The sequence below is a fragment of the Canis lupus genome (genome assembly GCF_048164855.1).
Source record: "Canis lupus baileyi chromosome 16 unlocalized genomic scaffold, mCanLup2.hap1 SUPER_16_unloc_1, whole genome shotgun sequence".
NCBI classification, from domain to species: Eukaryota; Metazoa; Chordata; class Mammalia; order Carnivora; family Canidae; genus Canis; species Canis lupus.
This window is the reverse complement of record NW_027326424.1, coordinates 143,550-167,100: the sequence shown is the minus strand read 5'-3', so window position 1 is coordinate 167,100 and position 23,551 is coordinate 143,550. Positions and strand designations below refer to the sequence as shown.

The following is a 23,551-nucleotide window of genomic DNA, read 5'->3' as shown; positions in this document are numbered from 1 at the left end:
TTAATATCATTACAGCACTCTCAGTGTTTCTTCTCTGAACAAATTCACTCAACCACAACTAGTTACTAGACTAGTATTTCAATTCTAAGTACTGGTCATGACTAGGAAGTGAAGCAAAGAAAAAACCTTTGTAATAACAAAGGTTATAGTCTCATTTAGAGAATATATCCATTTTCCTGCATCTTGCTTATATACATTTCATTTTATGTGTATGCCTAAATACATTGTGAGTTTGACAAACCTATACCGTAATTTTGAAAAATGAATCTGCTTTTCCCCATGACTATTAACTCTTAATAGTAAGAGACATGATTTATTTTCCCCTTGAATTATTACCTCTCTCATAGGAGAGAGTATCAGACATCAAAGATCAACCTGGCTTTGTAGAAACAACACTGGAATTGAAGTGGAAATGGAACACAAAGTTTTCTCTGTCCTGCCCTCATTGTATGATCTTGGTTAAGTAAATCAACTTCTCTGAATTTTGCTTCCCTTCTATTCAGTAATGAGATTATTTAATCCCAAAGTTTCCTATTGCTGATAAAATGCTATGACTCTGCAATCCTCTTACATTGGTCTGAATTTTATCTATGATGTCTTTAAATAATTTATAAAATAAATGCTGCTATTTGCTGTCTGCCTGATTATACCTAAGGTTCTCTGGTATATTTGTTCCATTAGGTGTTGGATGTTATTTTCAGAGATACGATTTAAAGTTTCCAGGCAGCTAGACTAATCTCTTTTGAGATTGGGACCTCATTTGGTTATGGCCTCACATTAATAATCAGTTTATTGTACCATGAACTTCCCCACTAATTCATCTTATATTTGTGAATCTATATTATATCTATATTTATATCAATTTCTAGATCGGGACATTTAAGAATATGATTTGAGAACATTCCAGAATAGGATCTCTTTAGTCCTGTTCTTAAGCCCTAGAGTACCTTAAGATTTATTTCTTTATTTAGAACAATCTCTTCTTTCAGTGCACTAAATTATTATATCCCATCTACCTAAAAGCTTTGAAAATATCTTCAAGTGTTCAATTTACATCTGGTGGTGAGAAGAGGCATGGGGAACATAAACTACTGGCCAGACCCTGTTCAGAATTCTTCTATTTGCTTAGCTCCATTGTGACTCCAGCAAAGAGTTAAGCTAAAAAAAAAAAAAAAAAAAAAAAAAAAAAAATTCCTTAACTCATGTACCTTCAGTGTTCTGTGGGAACAATGGAATAGAAAAGCAGCACATTATAGGCCTCACCCAAAGAAGGGGCTCAGGTTTGTACATTTCAACCTCATCTAGTCTCCATCTTATTAATGGTTTAATTTTGGCAGCTACACACCCAAGAGTGAAAGACATAAAATCCACAATTTTACCACAGCTGTTTCCTACTTCCTCTACAAAATTATTTAAACACCTTGTGACCTAAGGGGAAAGGATAAATGAATGACTTTCCAAATGAATTATCTCCTGTCTGCTGTGTCATTTCAGAAGTATTTGCTAATGGACAGAATAATCTTTCACAATTATCTTTCATGATCTGGAGATTTAAAAACTGTACTTAATCCCGGTTCCTATGTTTTCATTCTTAGAACTGCATTTTACATAGAAGCAGAATTGCTATAAGAAATATGGAATCATGCTTCATTTGAGAAAGCAGAGAGGATTTACTAAATACTCTAAAATCCTTCTGAAAATCTTGTCTTCAGGAGGGAGCTTCAGGATCACATCTTTAGGATTTGGAAACGTAAATTGTGCTGCCAAAGAGTTTTCTTTTTTTATAAGTAGTGAGCTATACAAACATGTTTTGAAATACCATTTTGAGGATACAAAGTCCAGATTCATATTAAAATTCAAAGGAAATTGAATTACATAGTGGTAATAACACCCCTACCTGATCATCTGTTAGTAATGCCATGGTAAATATAATTTCAGTGATAAATCTCTGCCAGTACTACCATGTCCCTGTTCCACAACCACAGAGCATATACACATACACAAAAAGGAGTAAGACAAGGAGGGGGGGAAAAAGCCACTAAAACACCTCACATAATAAGTCAACACTTACAGTATTAAAATATCAACCCTTTGGACAAAAGAAAATAGGAATGATAACTGATCCTAAGTCAGGTACAATCTTGAATATTTCTTTCATCGATAGAGATCTTGCAGCTGAAGTTATGTGAGAAAGGTTAATTAGATTAAAATTAACTCTACCACTGACTATGGGGATCTTAATCATGCAAATGCTTGAATCTTACTATTTTTTTTTTCAGCTTGATACCCAGAGGTGATGTTTGCTTAGCTCAAAATGACTTTTTTCTCTTGGCCACAACACCCAATGGAATGTGTCTCCGGCAGCCAAAATTGAACATAGTTGATTGAACAAGGGTAAGCACTTGAAAGGAATGGGACCAATAAGATCCTCTCCCCTAAAAGCTGGACAGAATGGCTAAGTGGTTCTCATCAGCTTGAGAGAGAGAAAATTTCCGAGGTTAACACAATCATTTCACCTGAATTCACTATTGGCAAATAATGCCATTCCATGAAAAGGTATGACGGATATGTCCAGAGAGATTACAAACATCTCATCCTGGGTTCCTTAAAGTCTCCATTTCTTCATTCCACTTGTTGCCTACTTTCTAACCCTGATTTCTAGAGACATTGCTCACTATTAATAAGCTTCTTTTCTGATACTTAAATGAACAAAAATTGATTTGAATGGTTATACCCCCAAATTCCTGTCTCATACAGGTAACTATAGAATATAATAACTACTTTAACCTAACTATACCTAATTTTAGAAATGAAAATGAAATGTAACAATGTGATGACAATTCTGAGAAATAGAAATTCTAAAGAACATACTACAGTTTTTAATGACACATTGCAGATAGTGATTATTGAATATTTCTTGAATCTTTTTTACTCATTTAAGGGTAAAATTTTTTAACAATATATGTGAGTAGGGTATCTTGAAAAAGCCACAGTTTAATTGGCATATCAAATCACAAACTGCTTTGGGGAAATATTTTAATATTAATCTGGTTTGTGTCTACTTAGTGTGAAAAGTTCCGAGTTTTTTCCCTCTCAACCAATATTCTCTGAAATTTCTTGCTCTCAGAATGTGTAGAAAGACAACATATTATCCTTTCTCCAACTGGAATCATCACAACGTTGGTTAGGCTTTTATTTCTCCTATAAAATGTCTTTTATTTAATAGGATCTATTTCCCAGGTGTTAAATTTTCCAGAAGAATAATTTCCCTTGTTTTAACTCCTGGCCTGTATGGCATTGGTCTCTCTTGACTAGTTACTTGCATATAAAAAGAGTTAATTTAAATTCAAGTCCCGCAACCTATTTTCCACTGTTTGTAGATGACTTATGTAGTGGAAACTAATATAGGTCCTTGTTAAAATGTTTTTCTATTTCAAAAGTGATTTATTTTGAATTCAATTTCCCAGTTATTAATATAAACATCTAATTCAAAAATGTAATGTCTTAATAACAAAGTCCATTGAATTGGGACAAATTTCTGTCTATTTCAGGAGACTGGGGTAGAAATCTTTATATGGGTAGAGTTCTATTGTCATTTTAACATTAATGCATGTGGTATCATAAAATCCATATTGGTATAAACATTAGTCACTAGGCCACAGACTTCCTTTTTCATTTTATATATGTACCAAAATGATGCAAAACATGTTACACTAGGGGGTAGCTTTTTATACTTCTGGGTCACCACTTGTTGGAAGAGAGAACAATGGGCTAGATCTAGAGAGAAAGAGATCTTTCTTTCTTTCTTTCTTTCTTTTTTTCTTTCTTTCTTTCTTTCTTTCTTTCTTTCTTTCTTTCTTTCTTTCTTCTTTCTTTCTTTCCTCTTCCTTTCTTTTAATACTGGCTACAAGTAGGCAAGTTTAACCAAGAGGAAATTTAAAATATCATCTTGTTAACATTTTTCCACATCTGCAAGGCCTATCCTTAGAATATTTAATTTTAAAAAGATTTCCTCTTATCATGAACAGGTTATGACATAAGCCAAGTACTAAATTCTAGTTTAATATCTTCTTAGAGCAGTTTTCTTAGAATCCTGTGAAGTTCTGTGTTGTTTTATTCTCCCCTTCTTGCCTGCCACTTTCCAAAACTTCCTGACTCCCTTTCTCCATGATTTGTAATCTCTGTGATCCTTCAAGGCTCACATAAGACCTCAACAAAACTTTTCTCAAAGTTCAAGGCAACAGCTACTTCTTCCCATACTTGATTTATCATAATAGGATTCATGCTTGGCATTTAGTGGTACAAGGAGAAATAAACATTTATTAATGAATGGTTCCTCTTTGGTAGATATTTTTAGTCTATTATAATTTCTAATTCATCTCTCATTTATCTAATTTGGTAAACTAATAGAATGATTCCTCAAAGTACAGATATTACAATAACAATATCTTCTGTCCTTTGCCATCACCCAAGTAAGCTTTGAAAAACACTTATGTTTGTCTTACAGAGCCAGTCTTCTTTTGATTAGGTCTTAAATAGCTCCTAATTCTACTGAACATACATGAAATCTGTAGGATTAATTTTCTTTTTCCCTCCTTTAATTAGATCCTTCTTTTCTTCATAATCCATTATCATTTCTTGAATATAAATAAAAAATACATAAATGGACAATTAAGCTAAAAAATAAAGCATGACATCATATTGGGCAAACAAGCTATCAACATAGGTTAGTTAAATAATAATTGAAGATATATGTATACAGTGCCACAAGACAAGGTATGTTCCATTGGTGAGGACAACGGCTCATGTAGTTTCACAGGAGAGAGAGGTTACATTCATCATGAATGAACTGAGACAACTGCATAGAAGAGGGGACTTTTTCTCTGGGCCTAGAAGAATTGTTTGAAATGGGAGCAAATGCATTTTAGGCAAGAGAGGTAAGTATGAAGAAAGGAAAGGAAGTAAGATAATGCAGGGATTGTTGGATTGACTAGCTAGCAGTAAAGAGCAGACAAGATTAAAAAGAAAGATGAAAAACAAAACAAAAGACTAAAAGGGAAGATGGATTGTTGGACAGTAGAAGGTCTGAATAGCATGCTAAGAATTTAAGGGTTTACCCTTGAGGAAATGAAAGAAACTGAGTTTTAAAACCAGAATTAAAGTGTCACATTCTAAAGACTTAGCTTGTTGCAGATTTAGTTAATTTGATAAGGAAGAGACTGAAGGAAAGGAGATGGGGACTGTTGATGGAGCACTGAAGGGAACTATGAGAGCTAAAGTGAATATGTGGCATCACCAAAAGAAAAAACAAAAATAACTGCTGCATGACATGGAAAGAGGAACCCACTGGGCTTGGAGACTCAAGGAATTTTGTAAGGTTAAAGCATCAAAAGTCCCAAACTGATACTAAAAGAAAACAGAAAAAAGAGAAAAGAAAAGAAAAGAGAAAAGAAAAGAAAAGAAAAGAAAGAAACAAAGAAAGAAAGAAAGAAAGAAAGAAAGAAAGAAAGAAAGAAAGAAAAGCATGTCAAAAAGAAGAGGGAATATTCATCTTTGGAATTACTTAGTAATGAAAAGTTTATTCCCCTCCAGTGGAGAGTTCACAGTTACACTGGTATGCTCCTTTCAACAACTAGGGTCTTCCAACTACTTGAATACCCTTGATTTTAGAAGTATTCTTTTTCAATTGTGTGAATCTACATAGCTCCTGAGAGTAAGACGCTACAATGTATTGAATGCACAGCACACCAAATCTCCCAGAATATCCTTTATGGGGACAACTCTCTAAAAAACTATTGAAAATGTGTTGAATTTACATACTCATAACCTGACACAAATTTCTCCTTGTTGCCCAACCTCTGACCTTCCCCATACACACACATACGCACACACACAAACACACACACTCTCTCTCACACACACACATTCTTAACTGGCTTTTTAGGCTGCAACAGAAGTCACTTTGTAAGTCTGCTCAAGGAAGATGCGATTAAGATAATTTGAAATAACCATTTTTCCCCACCTTGGCTTATTAAAGCTAGATGTTTATCTAGAGGCATTCTGCACCTAACTATAAGTTGGGAGACCCCAGTGTCAACAGTAGTAGCAAAAAATGAAAATTACTATAAAAATTCCATATTTTAAGAGAAAGGTATCTTTTAACAAAGTTTATAAATTGAGATATGCAAAATGAGTTTGTAATCTGTGGAAAATCTGTCTCAGGATATTTGATATAAATGCATTATATGTAGGGGTACATACTTTTAAGAGCAAAACCAATGCTCTTAATTGCTCATAAAAGAGTGAATAATTAATAGATCTATTAAGGCATACCTTCTATACTTTATGAATTTAATACTGAAAAGTAGTATAAATAAGAAAAAGCATTGAGCAAGGAAAACAGGCTATTGAACTGAATTCTGAAGTGTGTGTGTGTGTGTGTGTGTGTGTGTGTGTGTGTGTGGCTGGAGGTGGAAGTTTGAAATGCTCTTAAAATTATTTTTATAAATAGAATACTATCAGAATACTATTTTAAAGAAAAATAAAGTTAGGAAATTTAACTCATTCACAAATGGCAGGTTAGGAAGATGATGGAGACTTAAATTGGGAACTCATTTAAAAAGCTGCTCTGGTAAATCCATGCTGTGGATACCTCTCCTCTCCATGTATGTAGAGATGGCCACTATTGCAGGAACACAGGTTATAAGTAAATTCTAAATAAATTGCAAAGAGCTGAGGGCCAAGACGTGTGGCCATCCAAGTAGAAGGGTAAAGTACTTTTCTCAGCCACGCTGCTCATTCACTTGGTAAATCACAAGGAAACTGTCCTCTGTGGGATCTCAGAATACGTTAGTTCTCAAGCACAAGGGTGAGAACCGTCTTGACATACTTCCTCTCAGGGTTAAATAATCTGGATTCTGAGAGTCCATGGAGAAAGAGAGATGAATTAGAGGAATTAACCTGGGAACTTATCTTAGTCACATGTGTGCATTTCAGCGAGTGCAACAATCTAATTGTTTTTTTTTTATTATAGTGAAAGGTTATCTCTAATTCGTACTGATAGGAAGCCACGAGCTGTGTTCTGAACAATTTACTAAATATAAACGGCTGATACATGCTTTCCTGATCCAAATGAGGGCTTTTCCTACTTCTCACATTTTGATGGCTTGCTCACTTGTTTGTTTCTCCAAATTCTTTGCACTGCAGATCTTGGATCTGTTACCTTTGTACAAAGCGAGCCAATTGGGGAAATCCGCTCTCACTGCTCCTCTACTGAGGAAGAACAACAGTGGATTAATGATTTCGATGTTTCAGGCAAACTAGCTAATTCACATACAAATTAAAATTTAATGTAACCTATGATAGTTTTATTGCATGTTATTGCTTCAAAAAAAAAAAAAAAAGAAAGAAATCTTCCACCCCTTGGAAGTTTTTCCTAATTAATTGTAAATCTGTCCATTGCATCCTGCCCTAATTAAAAAAAATTAATTAATTTTAAAAAATAATAAATGCCATGATTCCTGCTTTACCTATCATCCCACAGTACATATTGACGTCGTTTTTATGGGCGTAATGTTAGTGGGCAAAAATGTCAATGCATAACATTAATATGTAGCAATATTAATGCCAAACAATGATTTAAGCCGCAGGAAAATCTTATAGGTCAACTTCTAGTTGATTGCTATCTTAATAGGAGAGTAAAAAATGTTATACATCCCAATACTCCCAAAAGTGATTCTCCAAAGGGTGATTTTGCCCCTCAGGGTACGTTTGGCAAGGTCTGGAGAGTTTTGATTAGCCTGGCTGGAGGGGGTTTACTACTGACATCTAGTGGGTAGAGGTCAGGCCTGCTGGTAAACATGCTGAATTACAAAGAACGGGCCACCCCTACCCCAAAAAACAATTCTCTAATCAAAATGTAAATAGGATTCCTATTTTCCCTTTTCCTGCACTATAAACTAACAAACTTTTTTTCACTGATGAAGGGTTTGCTTCCTATTTTAGGGAATTGTGTATATGTGTGTGTGTGTGTGTGTGTGTGTGTGTGTGTGTGTCTGTAGGCTGAGGAATGTATAGGCTGAAGATAAAATAAATTCTCTCGACTTAAACAAGCCAGAAGCAAAACATGCCTTCCTACCATTGCCTAATATAATAATTAAAATTACTAAATCAAATTTCAAAATCCAACTTACTGAGAAGAAACAAAGAGCATATGTTCTCTGTAGAGTATTAGAATAATGCATTGGGTCACCATTAATTATTAAATGAAGCTACAAGTATGACAATAGCAAAAATATAAAAATGTAATATGTAAAAAAATGTTAAAAAGTAACAAAAAAAAGTAAAAATGTACATTTTTGTCCCTTATTCATAAAATGGCAATTTTCTGCAATGGCTAATCTCTGAAGTTGGGAAGGACAAAAAAGGAATTTGATGTTCCTCTTTACATTTATGATTTAATTTCCAGAGTGACTTCTTATTGTAACTGAAATTCTTTCTTGACTAGAGGTCCATCTGGGACTATTTATAAAATAAACTGTATTTCACAAGTCCTTTGCAAAGCTAATCAACAATGACAGAAAATAGCCTAGAATTGCCTTGGGCTAATTGTGGGTAGAAACTGTGCAAAGAGACATAAGGGAACCATTTGGAATGATGGAGATATTCTATATCTTGATAGGGGTGGTGATTGCATAAGTGTGTGTATTTGTCAAAACTCATTGGATACACTTAAAATGGGTGCACTTGAGTATAAGTAAATTGTATAATAATAAAGCAGGGTGGGTTTTTTTTTTTAATTGCCTGCTTTGGATAATAAATCATATGGCTATTTTACTCCTAAATCTAGTCAAAGTAGCATCTCACACTCAGATTTGGTAATCAAGTAACACATTATTTTATGTGTGCAATGGCTACGAACAACTAGAACATCCTCTGTGTGCTCTGCCCATACCAAATCATTTCCTTCTCTTTGTTTTAAAGATGAGGAAACAGAACCCAAAGATTTTGATAGTAAAAATATCCTTTACTTTGAAAAAAAAAAAAGAATATCTAAGGCATTCACACTATTATAATTACATTACTCATAGGTAAATTATGAACTCTGGAAACTAGCTACCTTGCTTTTTTTTTTTTAAAGATTTGTTTATTTATATTAGAGAGAAAGTGGAGGGAGGAGCAGAGGGAGAGGGAGAGATTGAATCTCAAGCAGACTCCCAACTGAATGTGGAGCCAAATGCTGAGCTCAGTCTCATGACCCCAAGACCATGACCTGATTTGAAATCAAGAGTTGGAGGCTCAACCAACTGAGCCACCCAGGTGCCCCTGGAAGCTAGCTACCTTTCTGAAGGACACACAGTTATATAGTGAATATGCCAAGAACACAATGTATACTTTCCTTAGCTTTTCACCATGATGTTTGGGCTGATCCTGTAATACATTAGATCTAACCTGGATGGAAAGAGAACTGTATGAATAATTAAGTTGGGTCATATATACTCCAGATCTAACCCGGCATAGTTGGGATTTCTGACATAGGGTCACTATAGATGCTATTTTCTCTGTCATTTTTGACATAATGTATTGCATTCTATAACCTAAAAGAGCTCATGACTATTTGTTTTTACATTGAGATGGGACAGACATCCTTTCCTTTTAACACAGGTACAAATCAAGATACACCAAGTAAAGACACCTAAAATTGGTTTATCTTAAACTTAGCTTGATGATGGAAAAGTTGATGAGACAGTGTGTCAGTGAGGTTCCTAATAGGAAACAAATGGAATAATCAAACAAGGAAAACCTGAGAACATCTGGTTGACAAAGGACCCATGTGGGGGTCTGGTAAGGAAAGCACAAAGATAAACGGCATGAGAGGGCAGCAAAATGATTATATCACTCCTAGGATCAGCAGATAAAATATAAGGTGCTCCATTAAATTTATATTTCAAGTAAATAACAAATAAATGTTATAAATGTTTTAGTATAAATAGGCTATGTTCTCTTGCTTTTTTTTTTTTTTTCCCCCTAAATCTTGTGACTCTAAGTCTACTCCTCTCTACCAAATAAAACACAGAAGAACAGAGCCAGCTTCTGGGCAGACCAGAAGACAGGGATTTGGACAAAGCAGATAAGATGTCACAAGTAGAGGAGAGAGAGAGTGAGGGACCCCCACAGTGAGGGAGCCTGTGGATGAGGCATCTGGCCTCACTTTTCTCCCACTGCCTGACTTCGACACAAACTTCCCAGTGTCTGAACCCCAAAAGACCAGCTTCCTAAGACAGAGCACAGGAAAAAAGGAAGGGCAGAGTGAATCTGGTGAAACAAATAGAAACTATCTAGTCCAGAGAGGATTACATTCCTAGCATAGCCAAGGCGGTGGCCACACTTTGGACAAAGGAATTTAATACCTGAAGTGACACCTGATTCATAAGTGAACTTAAAATTCATTTCAAAAATAAAATCAATAGGAATATATAAACTGATGTACATAGTATATTTTTATTCAAAATATTTATCCTGTGTAACACAGTTCTAAACAGGGAACATAAATTGTACCAAAAAAATACATGAAGTGACTCAATGGAATACTCAAGAAAACCAGGTTGCCACTTCTTTCAAAGAGGAAAAATAAGTCAAAATGGAAACCAGATTACAGCATCCACATAAGAAAAAAAATTATGATAGTCCGAGCCTATGGCATTTCTCTTACAAAAGCAGGTAAATGAAGGTCCAAACTTCTATAGAGTAAATCCAATATTCCTTTATGGATAGATTGTTTTAAGATTTAAAGACTTTTAAAAACCATTCCAGATATGTCACTCTACAATTATATTGCTTATGGTAGCCATTGCTTATGATGACACATAAATATTTTCTGACCAAAGCATTTTGTAAAATTTATCTGCACTCATGATTTCAGATACCTTAAAAATGTTCATGATAAGGGAAAACTTAAATAGTAACTTACACAGTACGATCACAAATCATGATAAAATAAACATGCAAAAGCATAGACACAAAATACATGTGCATACATATCTATCCGGAAATACATGCACAAAAACAATGACATTACTTGTAATTCTGGATATAGGAACTACGGGTGACATTTTATCATATTTTTACTTTACTTTCTAAATGTACCATTCTAAATGATTTTTTATAATCAGCCAAAAGAAAATAAGTAACATTTTAATATTCTTTTGTGAGGGTTTTATGTTCTAGAATAATCATTTTAATTGTCCTTTTACATTACTTGTGATTCTGGTGGAAAAATGATTCAAAAGAAGAACATACTTACTCTAGGATAACACGTTGGAAATACCCCAGAGAAGAAGACTGTAACTTTGTGTGTTCTTTTAGTTTTCATAGTAAAATGGAAATTGTTTGTAGTTGTTGCCAAGAATAAGGCTTTGTAACTTTGAGTTTGGCACACACCATATACTACATATCACTATCCAAATGTTGCTGGAAAATCTGAAGACTTTTTTAGACACTTTTACAAGAGTGAGCGAAGTATTATCTTATCACAGTTAACAATTATATGTTCATTCTCTTGAATGAGTACAGGGGAAAACATCAAGGGACATTTCTGGCCTGGCATCCTGAGTCTCCATATTTGGCATTGGAATGACTATCACTCCATAATTGGGCTAGTGTCCAGGGAAAGTAGAAATGGCTCACGGTAGGGGACATGCACTTGGCAGTGTTTGGGCCATTTCTCAACATTTCAGTAACTGGAATGCCTCATTTCTCTGTGTCGACAGTCCTGAGTAACATAGTAGTACCCAGGAGATCATTTAAACTCTAATTTTTTTTTAAAATAGGTAGCTTTTCCAGGCAAGCATAGCATTTTGCATCTTAAGCCCTGTCATCACCCATAGGAAAAAAATATATATGATGTATTTCCTTTCATGCATCTAAGTTCAAATTTTTGAGGTCATTCTTTTTTTTTCCAAATAATCGCTGGATACAGTCCTTTTTTTTTTTCTCTCTCCTTTCTAAGTTTCAACAGCTTACCCTTAAAAGACATAGATTAAAGAAATGCTAAGACTTGCATTTTTTTCTAAAACAAAGATTAGTGCTCACTGTATGAAGCCAATATCCCTCTATAGGAAAAAATGATATTAATAATTAGAGGATTTCTAAATTGCTGAATAAGGATGTGGCAAGTGTTTTATTTTTTATTTTTAAGTGCATTCTGAAGTCTCGGGGTGTGGCTTGCAGCAAATACAAAACAGGACATTGTCAAGTTAACAGAGAAGAGAATGTGAGGCCCAAATTGCTTATTTCAGTTTGGGCTTCTGCTGCAGGTGGATAAACAGGGTCCACTGGAAGGGCCCAGTATCATTTACTCACTGGGTGATAAGAGAATAATGTATGGTCCCTACCACTCCATGTTAATTACAAAAGAAGAATAGTGTTCTTTTTAGCTCCGTGTCACCAAACTATGTGAGACAGTCAGGAATATTTAGTGTTTAGGGGAGAGAACTGAATCACAGTAGCAACAATTTGGTCAAATTATGTTCTTGAGGTCTTTCATTTGTCCTCCCCCAAAACATCCATACTTGTTGTCGGGCATATTCAGCAATTAATAATTAAATTATTTTAATTTTAAAATTAAAATTTTTAGGATAATTTTCAAAAACTTTCCTTGAAACACATACACTCCCACCGTTACATGCATACTTTCCATATGCCGCATCTATTAGAATTAACTCAAGACAAAAAATGAGAATGCGTCCCTGTATATTAGGAAATTCTTAAGGCTAGCAACTAGGAAATACTCACATAACAAACCTGTAAGCAGTATCTCCATCCCAAAGAATGGAAATGTGAATAAATTCAGGGGTAGCTTACTTTTTCACTGTGGAATAACCACTTCAACAGGATTTTAGTTATAGAAGTTAATATTAGGACCTGGGTTTGATTTGGGAGGGGGAGGGCGTTCCGACACCTGATGCAGATTTTCTAGTATTTTAAATTGGTTATACTTAACAGATCTAAGTCTGCACAGCATTCTTCTTTGCTCTTGTTTGATTTTGCATTCCCTTTATCAAATTCTAATGCCTTATTGAGGGGCGAAAATGTGTCACTAGGAGGTAATGCATTTGGTCCTTAGTGATTTGAAGGAGAGACACATGGACACAATGAAAATGCAATCCTGACCTTCCTCTCCTACTGGGTGACACAGAATGAACTGCGATGGCTACAGTTCCACACATTGCTGCTGTCGCATGTACTGCACTTGCAAAGACTGTGTAGCCTATCTTTGTGAAATATGCCAAGGTACTTCCTCTTGTGTACTAATTAATGAGTGGCCTAAGGGATGCCAGAGGGCAAGGCTACTTCTCTGGCTAAAAAGTGGGTTTCTCTGAGGCCCATGGGCACTCCAGGCTTTGGGGCTCCCCATCAGATCTTTTCTGGGGATACCTGCTCTGACCATGACTATTCCAGGACCTAAGAGTTCCTGTATCTAACTGTTGTCATTAGCTAATCTTTCTATTTTATTTTCCTTCTATATTTTCTGATGCAAGAACTCTGAAAAGATGCTTCATGTGATTTGGGAAAACAGAGACACTGCTCTGGTTTTATCCTCCCATGAGATACTGTGGATATGAGAGAGCAGGCATAGCATTGGGAAAAGCAAAATCCAGGGCACCTGGATGGCTCAGTGGTTGAGCATCTGCCTTTAGCTCAGGCCCTGATCACAGGGCCTGGATGGGGTTCCCTGTGGGGAGCCTGCTTCCCTCTGTGCCTATGTCTCTGCCTCTCTCTCTGTGTCTTTCATGAATAAACAGATTTTTTTTTTAAAAAAAAAGGAAAGGAAAAATCCAAAATCTTAAGGAGAAACAGCAAGTTAAATATGGCAGATTTCTTCTCCTCCCCAGCCTCATTAAAATAACAATAAAATTAACATTAAAAGAAGGAGAAAAAAAAAGAAAAAATAAATAAAAGAAGGAGAAACTCTACAAAAACAAAAAAAAATAGAGAGAACTCAAATACAATTCAGAAATTTCAACAGACTTTAAGAAAACTGCAGATTCAGGAAAGGAAAAGACTTGGCAGATAGGAAGAATTTGCAGCCTAAGAGTTTGACTGGCCCTAAAAATCTCATAAGAGTTAGACTCCAGACTATGGCTACTACCCAGAGGTGAGGTAAAGTGGAGTGCTGAGTATACACAAAGTAGTTGAAAGAAATGGGAGCCTCAGTTCTGAAACAACAAGGAAAAGAAATCTCTCAACAATGTGAGGGATCCTGGGAGTAGATCTATCTCACTGGAGCCTCTGATAAGACCACAGCCTTGGATTTCAGTCTGTCAAAAGAGAACCTGGAGTAGAAGACCCAGATGAGTCATGCCAGCACCTGACTTACAGAAACTTAGAGATCATAAATGTGTTTTAAGCCCCTGGGTTTATGGTAACTTGCTATGCAGCATCAAAAACCAATACAGTCTCTCAAACTCCTTCCCATATCCTCCACCTGGAATTTTAGCAACTAGGAGTAGAACCCCATCTCAAGAAGATTAAAGAATTGTTTGCTTTAAAACCTAAGAGGTGTGATTTACTTGCCAGAGGGACTTCTAACTAAATGGCCAGCTGCAGTCTGATCACCCCACATGCAAACCCATTAACTAATATGCATCTTGTACATTATATGTATGTTATGGAATTCCAAAGGTTTTTCTAGAGTTATACCAGAGGATCACCAGAATTTTGAATAAGAATTTCCAATCTGAAGACACCAAACAAACAAATTAAAGGTATCCAGAGAAAACAGAGGCAATTCAGACGAAGAAAGAAAGAAGAAAGAAAGAAGAAAGAAAGAAAGAAAGAAAGAAAGAAAGAAAGAAAGAAAGAAAGAAAGAAAAAGAGGAAAAGGAAAGAAAATTAGAATTCAGGTTCCTATAAAACATGTCAGATCCTTTTTATTTTCAGATATCCTTTTGATGCTCAATTACTTTTGATCATCTGTTAGCTAGGTACTATAACTTCTTTGTAAGGGCAGAAAAATAAATGTTTTTTCCCTTATTACTTCTTCCTGATTCGAGGACCAGTGCTAGTTCAATCATTTTCATTTTGTCATAATAGAGACCTAATTCAAAAATCTTTTCAAAGCTTTGTGATCTTTTAATGCCAAATAAACATACAACGAAATTGTAATTTTTAATCTGATAGTCAAGAGCTGAAAGAAATGTTAGGATAAATGAAATGAGTTTTGCTAGACATTCCTGAAGGAGGTATTTTTAAATGTTACCTTGTGATAACATATGTCAAATGTATTATAAGCATTGCTATAATCTCCTCTGAACACTACTTGTCAAACTTACCTCCAATAAAGCATAAACTGCTGGAGGATTGGCTAATCACAAGTAAAGACAGAAAGTAAAATCCTTCCTTTTTTTCTGTTGAATCTTCACAAAAACTTGCACTTCTGTTTCTCATCTTTAGAGAAAACTCATGTGTTTTTCTGAGAAAAAATACTCTTTGAAATATTGAATTAATAAAAAAGTTCTTAATTATAACATTTTTTAAAAAGATTTTATTTATTCATAAGAGACAGAGAGAGAGAGAGAGAGAGAGAGGCAGAGATAGGCAGAGGGAGAAGCAGGCTCCATGCAGGGAGCCCGACGTGGGACTCGATCTCGGGTCCCCAGGATCAGGCCCTGGGCTGAAGGTGGCACTAAACCACTGAGCCCCCGGGGCTGCCCCTTAATTATAACATTTTAATGATGATTTGCCGCATGTGTTAAAAAAAATAGAGAGAGTGTAGTAATTAGGCACTCTACAGATCTTTTCCCCAGAATATAGAAATCAAATAAGAATTCATTGGAAAACCCCTGATCTCCTACTTTCTTCTTTAATTAATACTTATAAATTATTTGAAGTATTTTCCATTTTTATTTTTGGATATTTTAATTTGGAGCCCATCATCTGGTCTACAGATTGTGGAGTCCTGGTAAGAGTTTAACAACCAGAAAAAATATAATTAAAGCCCTAATGTGTATTTTTTTACAGATTTCTTATACGTAAATACTATCACAATGGTCCATTTTAAGCTACAAACGTGCTATCACTGAAGGCGAAGTTGGAAAGAGATGCTCACAATTGGTTTTCATGAGCCAGTGCAAGTCAGCTCCAATATACCACTGTATTTAACCAGTATATTTCATATTTCAGGCCCTATGATTCTCAGATGCTTTAATTTAAAATAAGTATATGTTCAATTTAAAAACATGAGTATATATAACATTTGCATAGAGCTTGTGCCAATGGATGACTTACTTTTCTTTTTCCTCTGGTGGTGATTTGAAATGTTTAAAATATTACTGATTTTATGCAAAAAAATACTAGGATTGCTTTGATGATTTAATGTTGCTACATATATTGTTGGTGCTAATGGAAATGATCAAAATTAAACTTGGAAAATTAAAATTTGCTTCTTTTTTTCTTAGTGATTTCTCTAACTCAAAAGCATCAATATACACCTTTTTCTAATCTCTAGAAAATTATATTAGGGAAGTATGCCCTTTTAAAATTGATAGATACCATCTCCACATTATTTGTAGTTTATATAAAATTCAGATCCATGAAAGATTAGTAAGAAGAAAAATAAGAGAAAGTGTTTTGAATGTAGCCCAATAACAAAACAGTAATTCTATAATTACACAAACACCGAAATCACCAGTTCTAATTTCTCTACTTTCTCTTTCCACTATTAACCAACGTGATTTACTGAGTCTCCTGGTTTCACTTGTGCTCATGAAATTCCTCATGATTCTAAAAGCTGAATGGAAGTATGATGTAGAAAATGATTGCAAATAGAATTTTTGTGTACTAATTAAGACTAATGTTGTGTGACAAAAATGCTCCTGGTGATCCTGGAAGGAAAGTGAGCCAAGTTTATTCATGAGAAAAGTGCTGTTTTCTCTGCTCAGAGAGAGAAACTGACTCTCTGTAAGTCAGGCTCCCCACCAAAAACAGACCCCTACATGGAGATGTATGTACAAAAGATTTCCTTGGGAGAGGTCTTAAGCCCATCACCTATAAGGAGCAAGGAGAGAAGGACTGAAGGAGAAGCAGATGCATCACGGGGTTTAGCCAATCCAGAGGGAAGTTCTGCAACTGGAATGGTCCTTTCAAGATGCCTCAAGTCAAGGCAAAGGAGTGAGACCTGATGCAGAGACACAAATCACTGAACATAGACCATCCCCAAGGAGGAGACATAAATTCTCTTCAGCCAAGGACAATCCTAGAGAGGGACTCAGCTGTGTCAGCAGGAGATACTCCCAGCGTCTAGAGTGAGTGCCAGGAATGAGAGCTTGGATCTGGAAGTAGAGATGCTGAGGACCCTGTTCAGAGCACTGCGAGTACAATCTCATTAAACAATGAACCTCTTATCCTAGCTCTACTTCTTTTCATTATTAATATTCTATTTCAGTTTTTTTGAAGCTGAGGAGATCGTAATTGCTTCTTAGTCATTTACATTCTGTTTGGAAGTGAACAGTTTAGTTTCTCTACATGTTATTATTTCTAAAACTATTTTCTTATGGAGTATCATTCCTTAGTATGAGATGTTCAAGCCACTGAATGCAGATAACAGATACAATATTAAGTGTTAGAGGAAATGTTTCACCTTTTGTGTTTTTCTTTTTTTTTTTTAAGATTTTATTTATTTATTCATGGGAGACACAAAGAGAGAGGTGGAGACACAGACAGAGGGAGAAGCAGGCTCCCCACAGGGAGCCCAATGTGGAACTCCATCCTAGGACCCCGGGATCATGACCTGAGCCAAAGGCAGACACTCAATCACTGAGCCCAGGTGCCCCTCACCTTTTATGTTTTTAAGAAATGAATTTGTTTGAGTATGATTTTTATTACAGTCAATCGTGAATGGCAAAAGTTGGAAAAGCCCTTTGATGTTTCTTGATTAGGTAAATCCAAGCCATTTATATTCCAGTTAATTTACACAGTAACATCAGTGAGGTCATAAATAGTGGGTTGTATTTCACAGGAGCTAACCATCACCTTTAAAGTCCAGATGTGGGATCCCTGGGTGGCGCAGCGGTTTGGCGCCTGCCTTTGGCCCGGGGCGCGATCCTGGAGACCCGGGATCGAATCCCACGTCGGGCTCCCGGCGCATGGAGCCTGCTTCTCCCTCTGCCTGTGTCTCTGCCTCTCTGTCTCTCTCTGTGTGACTATCATGAATAAATAAATAAAATCTTTAAAAAAAAAATTAAAGTCCAGATGTCCCAAGGGTACGTCTTGTGAATTAGTTATGAAGCTTTCATGGTAACAGGATAGGGAACAAGTATTAATTGGATAGGAGATGGCATCCAACATGGATTACACTTTATATTCTCAGGGTTTTCAAGGTGAATGTCTTGCAGTTATATCCTAGTTTTTGAACTTGTTGAACAAGAGATAGAGATTTACCTTTTCAATGTGCCTGTGTTATAACCTATTTTATTAAGTGTGTGTGTGTGTGTGTGTGTGTTTATGTGTGTATTTGACAATTCTGGCTTCAGTTTTATCTCTCAGGAAAGCTAAAGTAGTGGATATAAACCTACACTTTTCTGTTACATAACAACATGTGATTTTCAAAGAGGGGAAAGTAACTATTTAGCCTAATGTGGTTAAAGAATTTCAGGGTTAGATAACAGCCACATTTTCTACTTCTCTTTCCTTGCACATTATATTCAATTTTAACCTCACTGCTTTCTAGATGAAGCATTTGAAACATAAAAAAATTACAGTTCTTGGGGATCCCTGGGTGGCGCAGCGGTTTGGCGCCTGCCTTTGGCCCAGGGCGCGATCCTGGAGACCCGGGATCGAATCCCACGTCGGGCTCCCGGTGCATGGAGCCTGCTTCTCCCTCTGCCTGTGTCTCTGCCTCTCTCTCTCTCTCTCTCTCTGTGACTATCATGAATAAATAAATAAAATCTTTAAAAAAAAAATTACAGTTCTAGACACATAAAGGCTTAAAATAGTTATTAATGATATTCTTCCAAAGGTAATTTATTAATGTCATCATTGGCATCTTGGATCATCATAAATAGCCTAGAATCTGAATTTTGCCTGATACAGTATTTGTTCCCAGCTAAACTACTGGTCCTCATAATCTATGATGTTCATCATTATATATATATATATATATATATATATATATATATATATATATATATAAAATGTATATATATACATAAATTTATTATATATATAAAATTCATAATTCTCTCTTTCTATATATATATATATAATTTTTCTTGATTGGGAGAAAATTTTCATTTTTATCCCAAATATTCTGAATGCATAATAGAAACATTGTCAACATCTGGTGGAAAACTCCCACCAGAAATTAATTACATAGTGAAATATTGCATTTGACTGTTTCCAAGAATCCAAAACCTTCATCATACTGATAATAGGCAATTGGGCACTCAGGATATTGAGACAGAATAATTTCCTAGGCATTACACTAGGGAGGAAGACAGATTTCCAATGGGCCCAGAGCTGTTGGAAAGGAAACAAAGAATAAAATTTCCTAGTCTATCTCTTTTTCACTTCTAAAATGCTAAAAATCACAATTCTCTGTCACCCACACTATTTTATTTTGATTTAAAGTATATTATCTACATAGTCTCTATATGTTTACTAATTGTCTCTCTAGTTATTTTAGAAGTTATTGAGCGAAGGCTATTTAAAATTCTCTATAAATACTGTTGGAACAATTGGATACCTATATGGAAAAAAAAGGAACTTTGAGCCATGCTTGTGCCATATACAAAAATAAACAGAAAGTGGATCATGGACCTAAATGTAAAATGTAAAGCTATAGCATTTCTTAAAGAATACTTAAGGGGAAAAATGGCTTGTTAAAATTGGCTGTGTAAAAATTCCTTAGACTCAACCCAGAAAGCATGAACCACAAAAATTGATAAATCATATTTTATCAAAATTAAAAATCTCTGTTCTTCATAAGACATTGTGAAGGGGATAGCATGACCATAGATTAGCAGAAGATTTTTGCAAATAATATATCTGATAAGAGACTTGTATATAAAGAATTTTTACAACTTGAAAATGCAAAAGCAAACAATGGATTTTTTTTTAAGAATAAAGAATTTAGCAAGCACCTTACCAAAGAAGATACACAGATGAGGAATAGACACATGAAAATTGGCTCAACATTATTAGTCATTTAGAAAATGAATTTTAAAAACACAATGGAATATCACTTCCTACTAAATAGAATTGCTAAAATTCAAAGACAGACCATACGTAGTTTTGACAAAGATGTGGAATAATTGAAACTCTCATGTACTGCTGGTGGGAATGTAAACAGATAGAACCACTTTGGAAAAATCATTTGGCAGTTATCTAAACATTTAAAAATAAATCTACAGTATAACCCAGCCATTCTACTCCTTGGTATTTTAAGGGAAAGCATGTACCCATATAAAAACATGTACAGGAATGTTCACAGAAGGTTGATGCTCCTGTATGTGAAAGGATACCAGACTGACAAAAATGTATTTGTCCATCAACAGGAAAGTGGATAAAATAATTGTTTTCTATACATAATGTTCTATTATAATATATTGTTATAAAATAATATATACAATATAAGTAATATTATTATTTCTATATTATATAATTACATACTATTATATCTTAACATTATATATATCATGGGCTATTAGTAATACAAAACAATGAGTTATTAATAAACATCACAAGATGGCTGAGTCTCAAAACAAATGTACAGAGGAAAAGCAGAAAGACAAAGAATACAACTGTATGATTCCATCTCTGGAAAATTATAGGAAAATTCAAACTAAAATATAGGAACAGAAAAAAAAAAGATTGGATACCTAGGGATGGGCGTGCAATAGAAAATGTAAAGAAGAATTGTAAAGGGGTACAGGAAAATTTGAGGGGCTAACACATATGCTCAGTGACTCTATTATGATAACTGATTTACAAGCATCTAAATAAAGCAAAATTTATCACATTGCAGACTTTAAATATGTGCAGACAATTATACCTCCATAAAGCTATAAAAAATTTGGAAAAGTAGTTGTCACTAGGGGAAAGGGAGCAGTCTATGATAGAGAAGAGCTTCTGGGATGTATCAACATTCTGTTTCTTGACTTAGGCATAAAAAACCCAGGTGTTTTTTTTATTACACTTCATTCAGCTGAATAAGACACTATTTTATGTTTATGCACTATTTGTTCATTGTATTTCATAATTCTAAAAGTTTAAAAAATAATATATACATTATATTTGGAAACTATAATTTCTTTAAAATAGGTAATTATCCCTAAGATTCATGAATTTTGTCATTATTCCTTAATAACAGCCTCAATAATTACTCATTACTTATAATTATTTCTTCATAATTGTATAATTCCTTAATAATGCCAACCTGGGCCTTAATAGTGGTATATACACACCCCTTTATGTGAATTTATAAATTATGTACAGTTTAGGTTTCTTTTGGAAATTGAAGCTGGTCTTTACTTTACATTCCTATGCAAACTGCTTTTAAAAGATAAACCAGAAAACTACAATTGAGTCATATCTCTTTGAGCCTCGTTGGTGGTCCATGCATCATGGAAATGTCTGTTAATTTTTCCGGTGGTACTGCTAGGTTTATGGCAACATTTGGAAGAGTGGCAACTGGGAATAGTGTACTATTTTATTTTATGTTATCTTTATGGCTTAACCATATTCTGTAGCCATTAGGTACAGTGACTCTCTCATCCCCTGGGGTACAATATTATATTTATTGTACGCATTTATCTTGTCTCTGGTGGTTCATTTTCTTTTCCATCCACGGTGAATTTCCTTTCTGCCTTCCACATTACATCTAGGAGTCCTTGCATTCAATTGCTCAAAAGACATTATTATCATGGAGTGAAGTCTATATGAAGTCTGGGAGGAAGTGTTTGTATCTATAAATGGCTTCAAGAAAATGTCCTCAGTAGTCAAGAAGAATGATGATCATGTGTCCAGAATTTAGAAGTGGGAAAAAACTTATAAAATATTAGTGTCCATAGAGCAAAATGAAAAACACATCCAAATGTTATGAAGGAAAAACATAATTTATTAAAAAAGGAAACATTTGAAGCAGTGACGGGGATTGCTTTCTCAGTGATGGTCCTGGTCTGTGGCACTAAAGAGTATCATTTTTCTTTTGAATAGGCCCTAGGTCTTATGGATACATGATTATTTCCATTTTGAAGATTTATGCCAAGGAGTCTTAATGCTAAACCTGAGACAACAGAGAGAATCAGGTTCAAAGTGAAGGTTTAGATTTTTGTACCGTGTATTTTGTACACACAGTAAGAGCATCAGCCATACTAAAGCACAACATATTGTGACCTAATAAGAAAGAACATACAAATCTGTATACAAGAGAAGAGTCTCTTATGGAACAGGTTCCTTTATACTGAGAACTAGCATGGACACTTCAAATGGTAATCTTTCCCATTTGCACCATTCATAAAGTCATAAACTCAGAAAGACATATTCAAATAAATTGTATGCTCTAGTGAACTTACTCTTCTCCTCCACTACCTTTCTTTTATGCATGTTTTTCATTTAACCATGATACAATCATCATTTGATTTCTCCTTTTCTGGACCACATTTAAAAAATAGTTAAATAGCATGTCTGCTTCAGGCCTTCAAATTACTTATCATTAAAAAAAAAAAAACCTATGTTAAGCAAAATGAATAGGTAAACGAACTTATGGTTTTTTGGCAACATAGGTTTCAAAGACACTTTTTGTTTACCCAATAAAATAATTTACCTCTTTTGTTTATGAACCCATTTCACTTCAAGTATTTCCAGGCATCTCCCTGCAATTAAGTTGCTTCTAATTTTTTCCAGCTGTGATCTTAGTTTGTGGGGGGCATTCAATAGGCTATACCAGTTCTAAGAATTACACTGTCACTTATGTGCAGAAGGCATGATACTATACATAGAAAACCCCACAGACTCAACCAAAAAATTAGAAGTTCCAAGTGAATTCAGTAAAGTTGGAGGATAAAAAGTTAATACTCAGAAATCAGTTATGTTTCTATACACTAATAACAAAGTAGCAGAGTGAGAAATTACTAAAACAATTCCATTCACAAATGCACCAAAAAGAATAAAATATCTAGGAACAGACTTCACCAAGGAGCTGAAATACTTACTCTTGAAATTATAAAACATTGATAAAAGAAATTGAAAGCAGCACAAATAGTAAGCTATCCCATGCTCGTGAAATGGAAGAATTAATATTGTTAAGTGTTCATACTGCCCAAAGCGATCTACAGGTTAGAAACAATCCCTATCAAAATGTCAATAGCATTTTTCACAGAATGAGAGCATATAATACTGAAACTTGTATGGAACCACAAAAGACCCCTATTAGCCAAAGCAATCTTGAGAAAGAAGAACAAAGCTGGAGTTATCACAATGCCAGATTTCAAGATACAGTATAAAACTATAGTAATCAAAACAGTATGGTAATAGAACAAAAAACAAACACTTG

At 34.8% G+C, this 23,551-nt stretch overlaps 1 long non-coding RNA gene across 3 annotated transcripts in view; it reads left to right on the top strand.

Moving 5' to 3' along the window:
• The first annotated feature begins 1,179 nt into the window (after nt 1–1,179).
• Nucleotides 1,180–23,551, top strand: part of LOC140629538 (uncharacterized) — a 39,608-nt gene continuing 17,236 nt past the window's right edge. For all 3 annotated transcript variants that reach the window (XR_012027399.1, XR_012027397.1, XR_012027398.1), the window contains exons 1-2: nt 1,180–1,280; nt 2,280–2,394. This is a non-coding gene — a long non-coding RNA (uncharacterized lncRNA). The remainder of the gene's footprint in view (nt 1,281–2,279; nt 2,395–23,551) is intronic.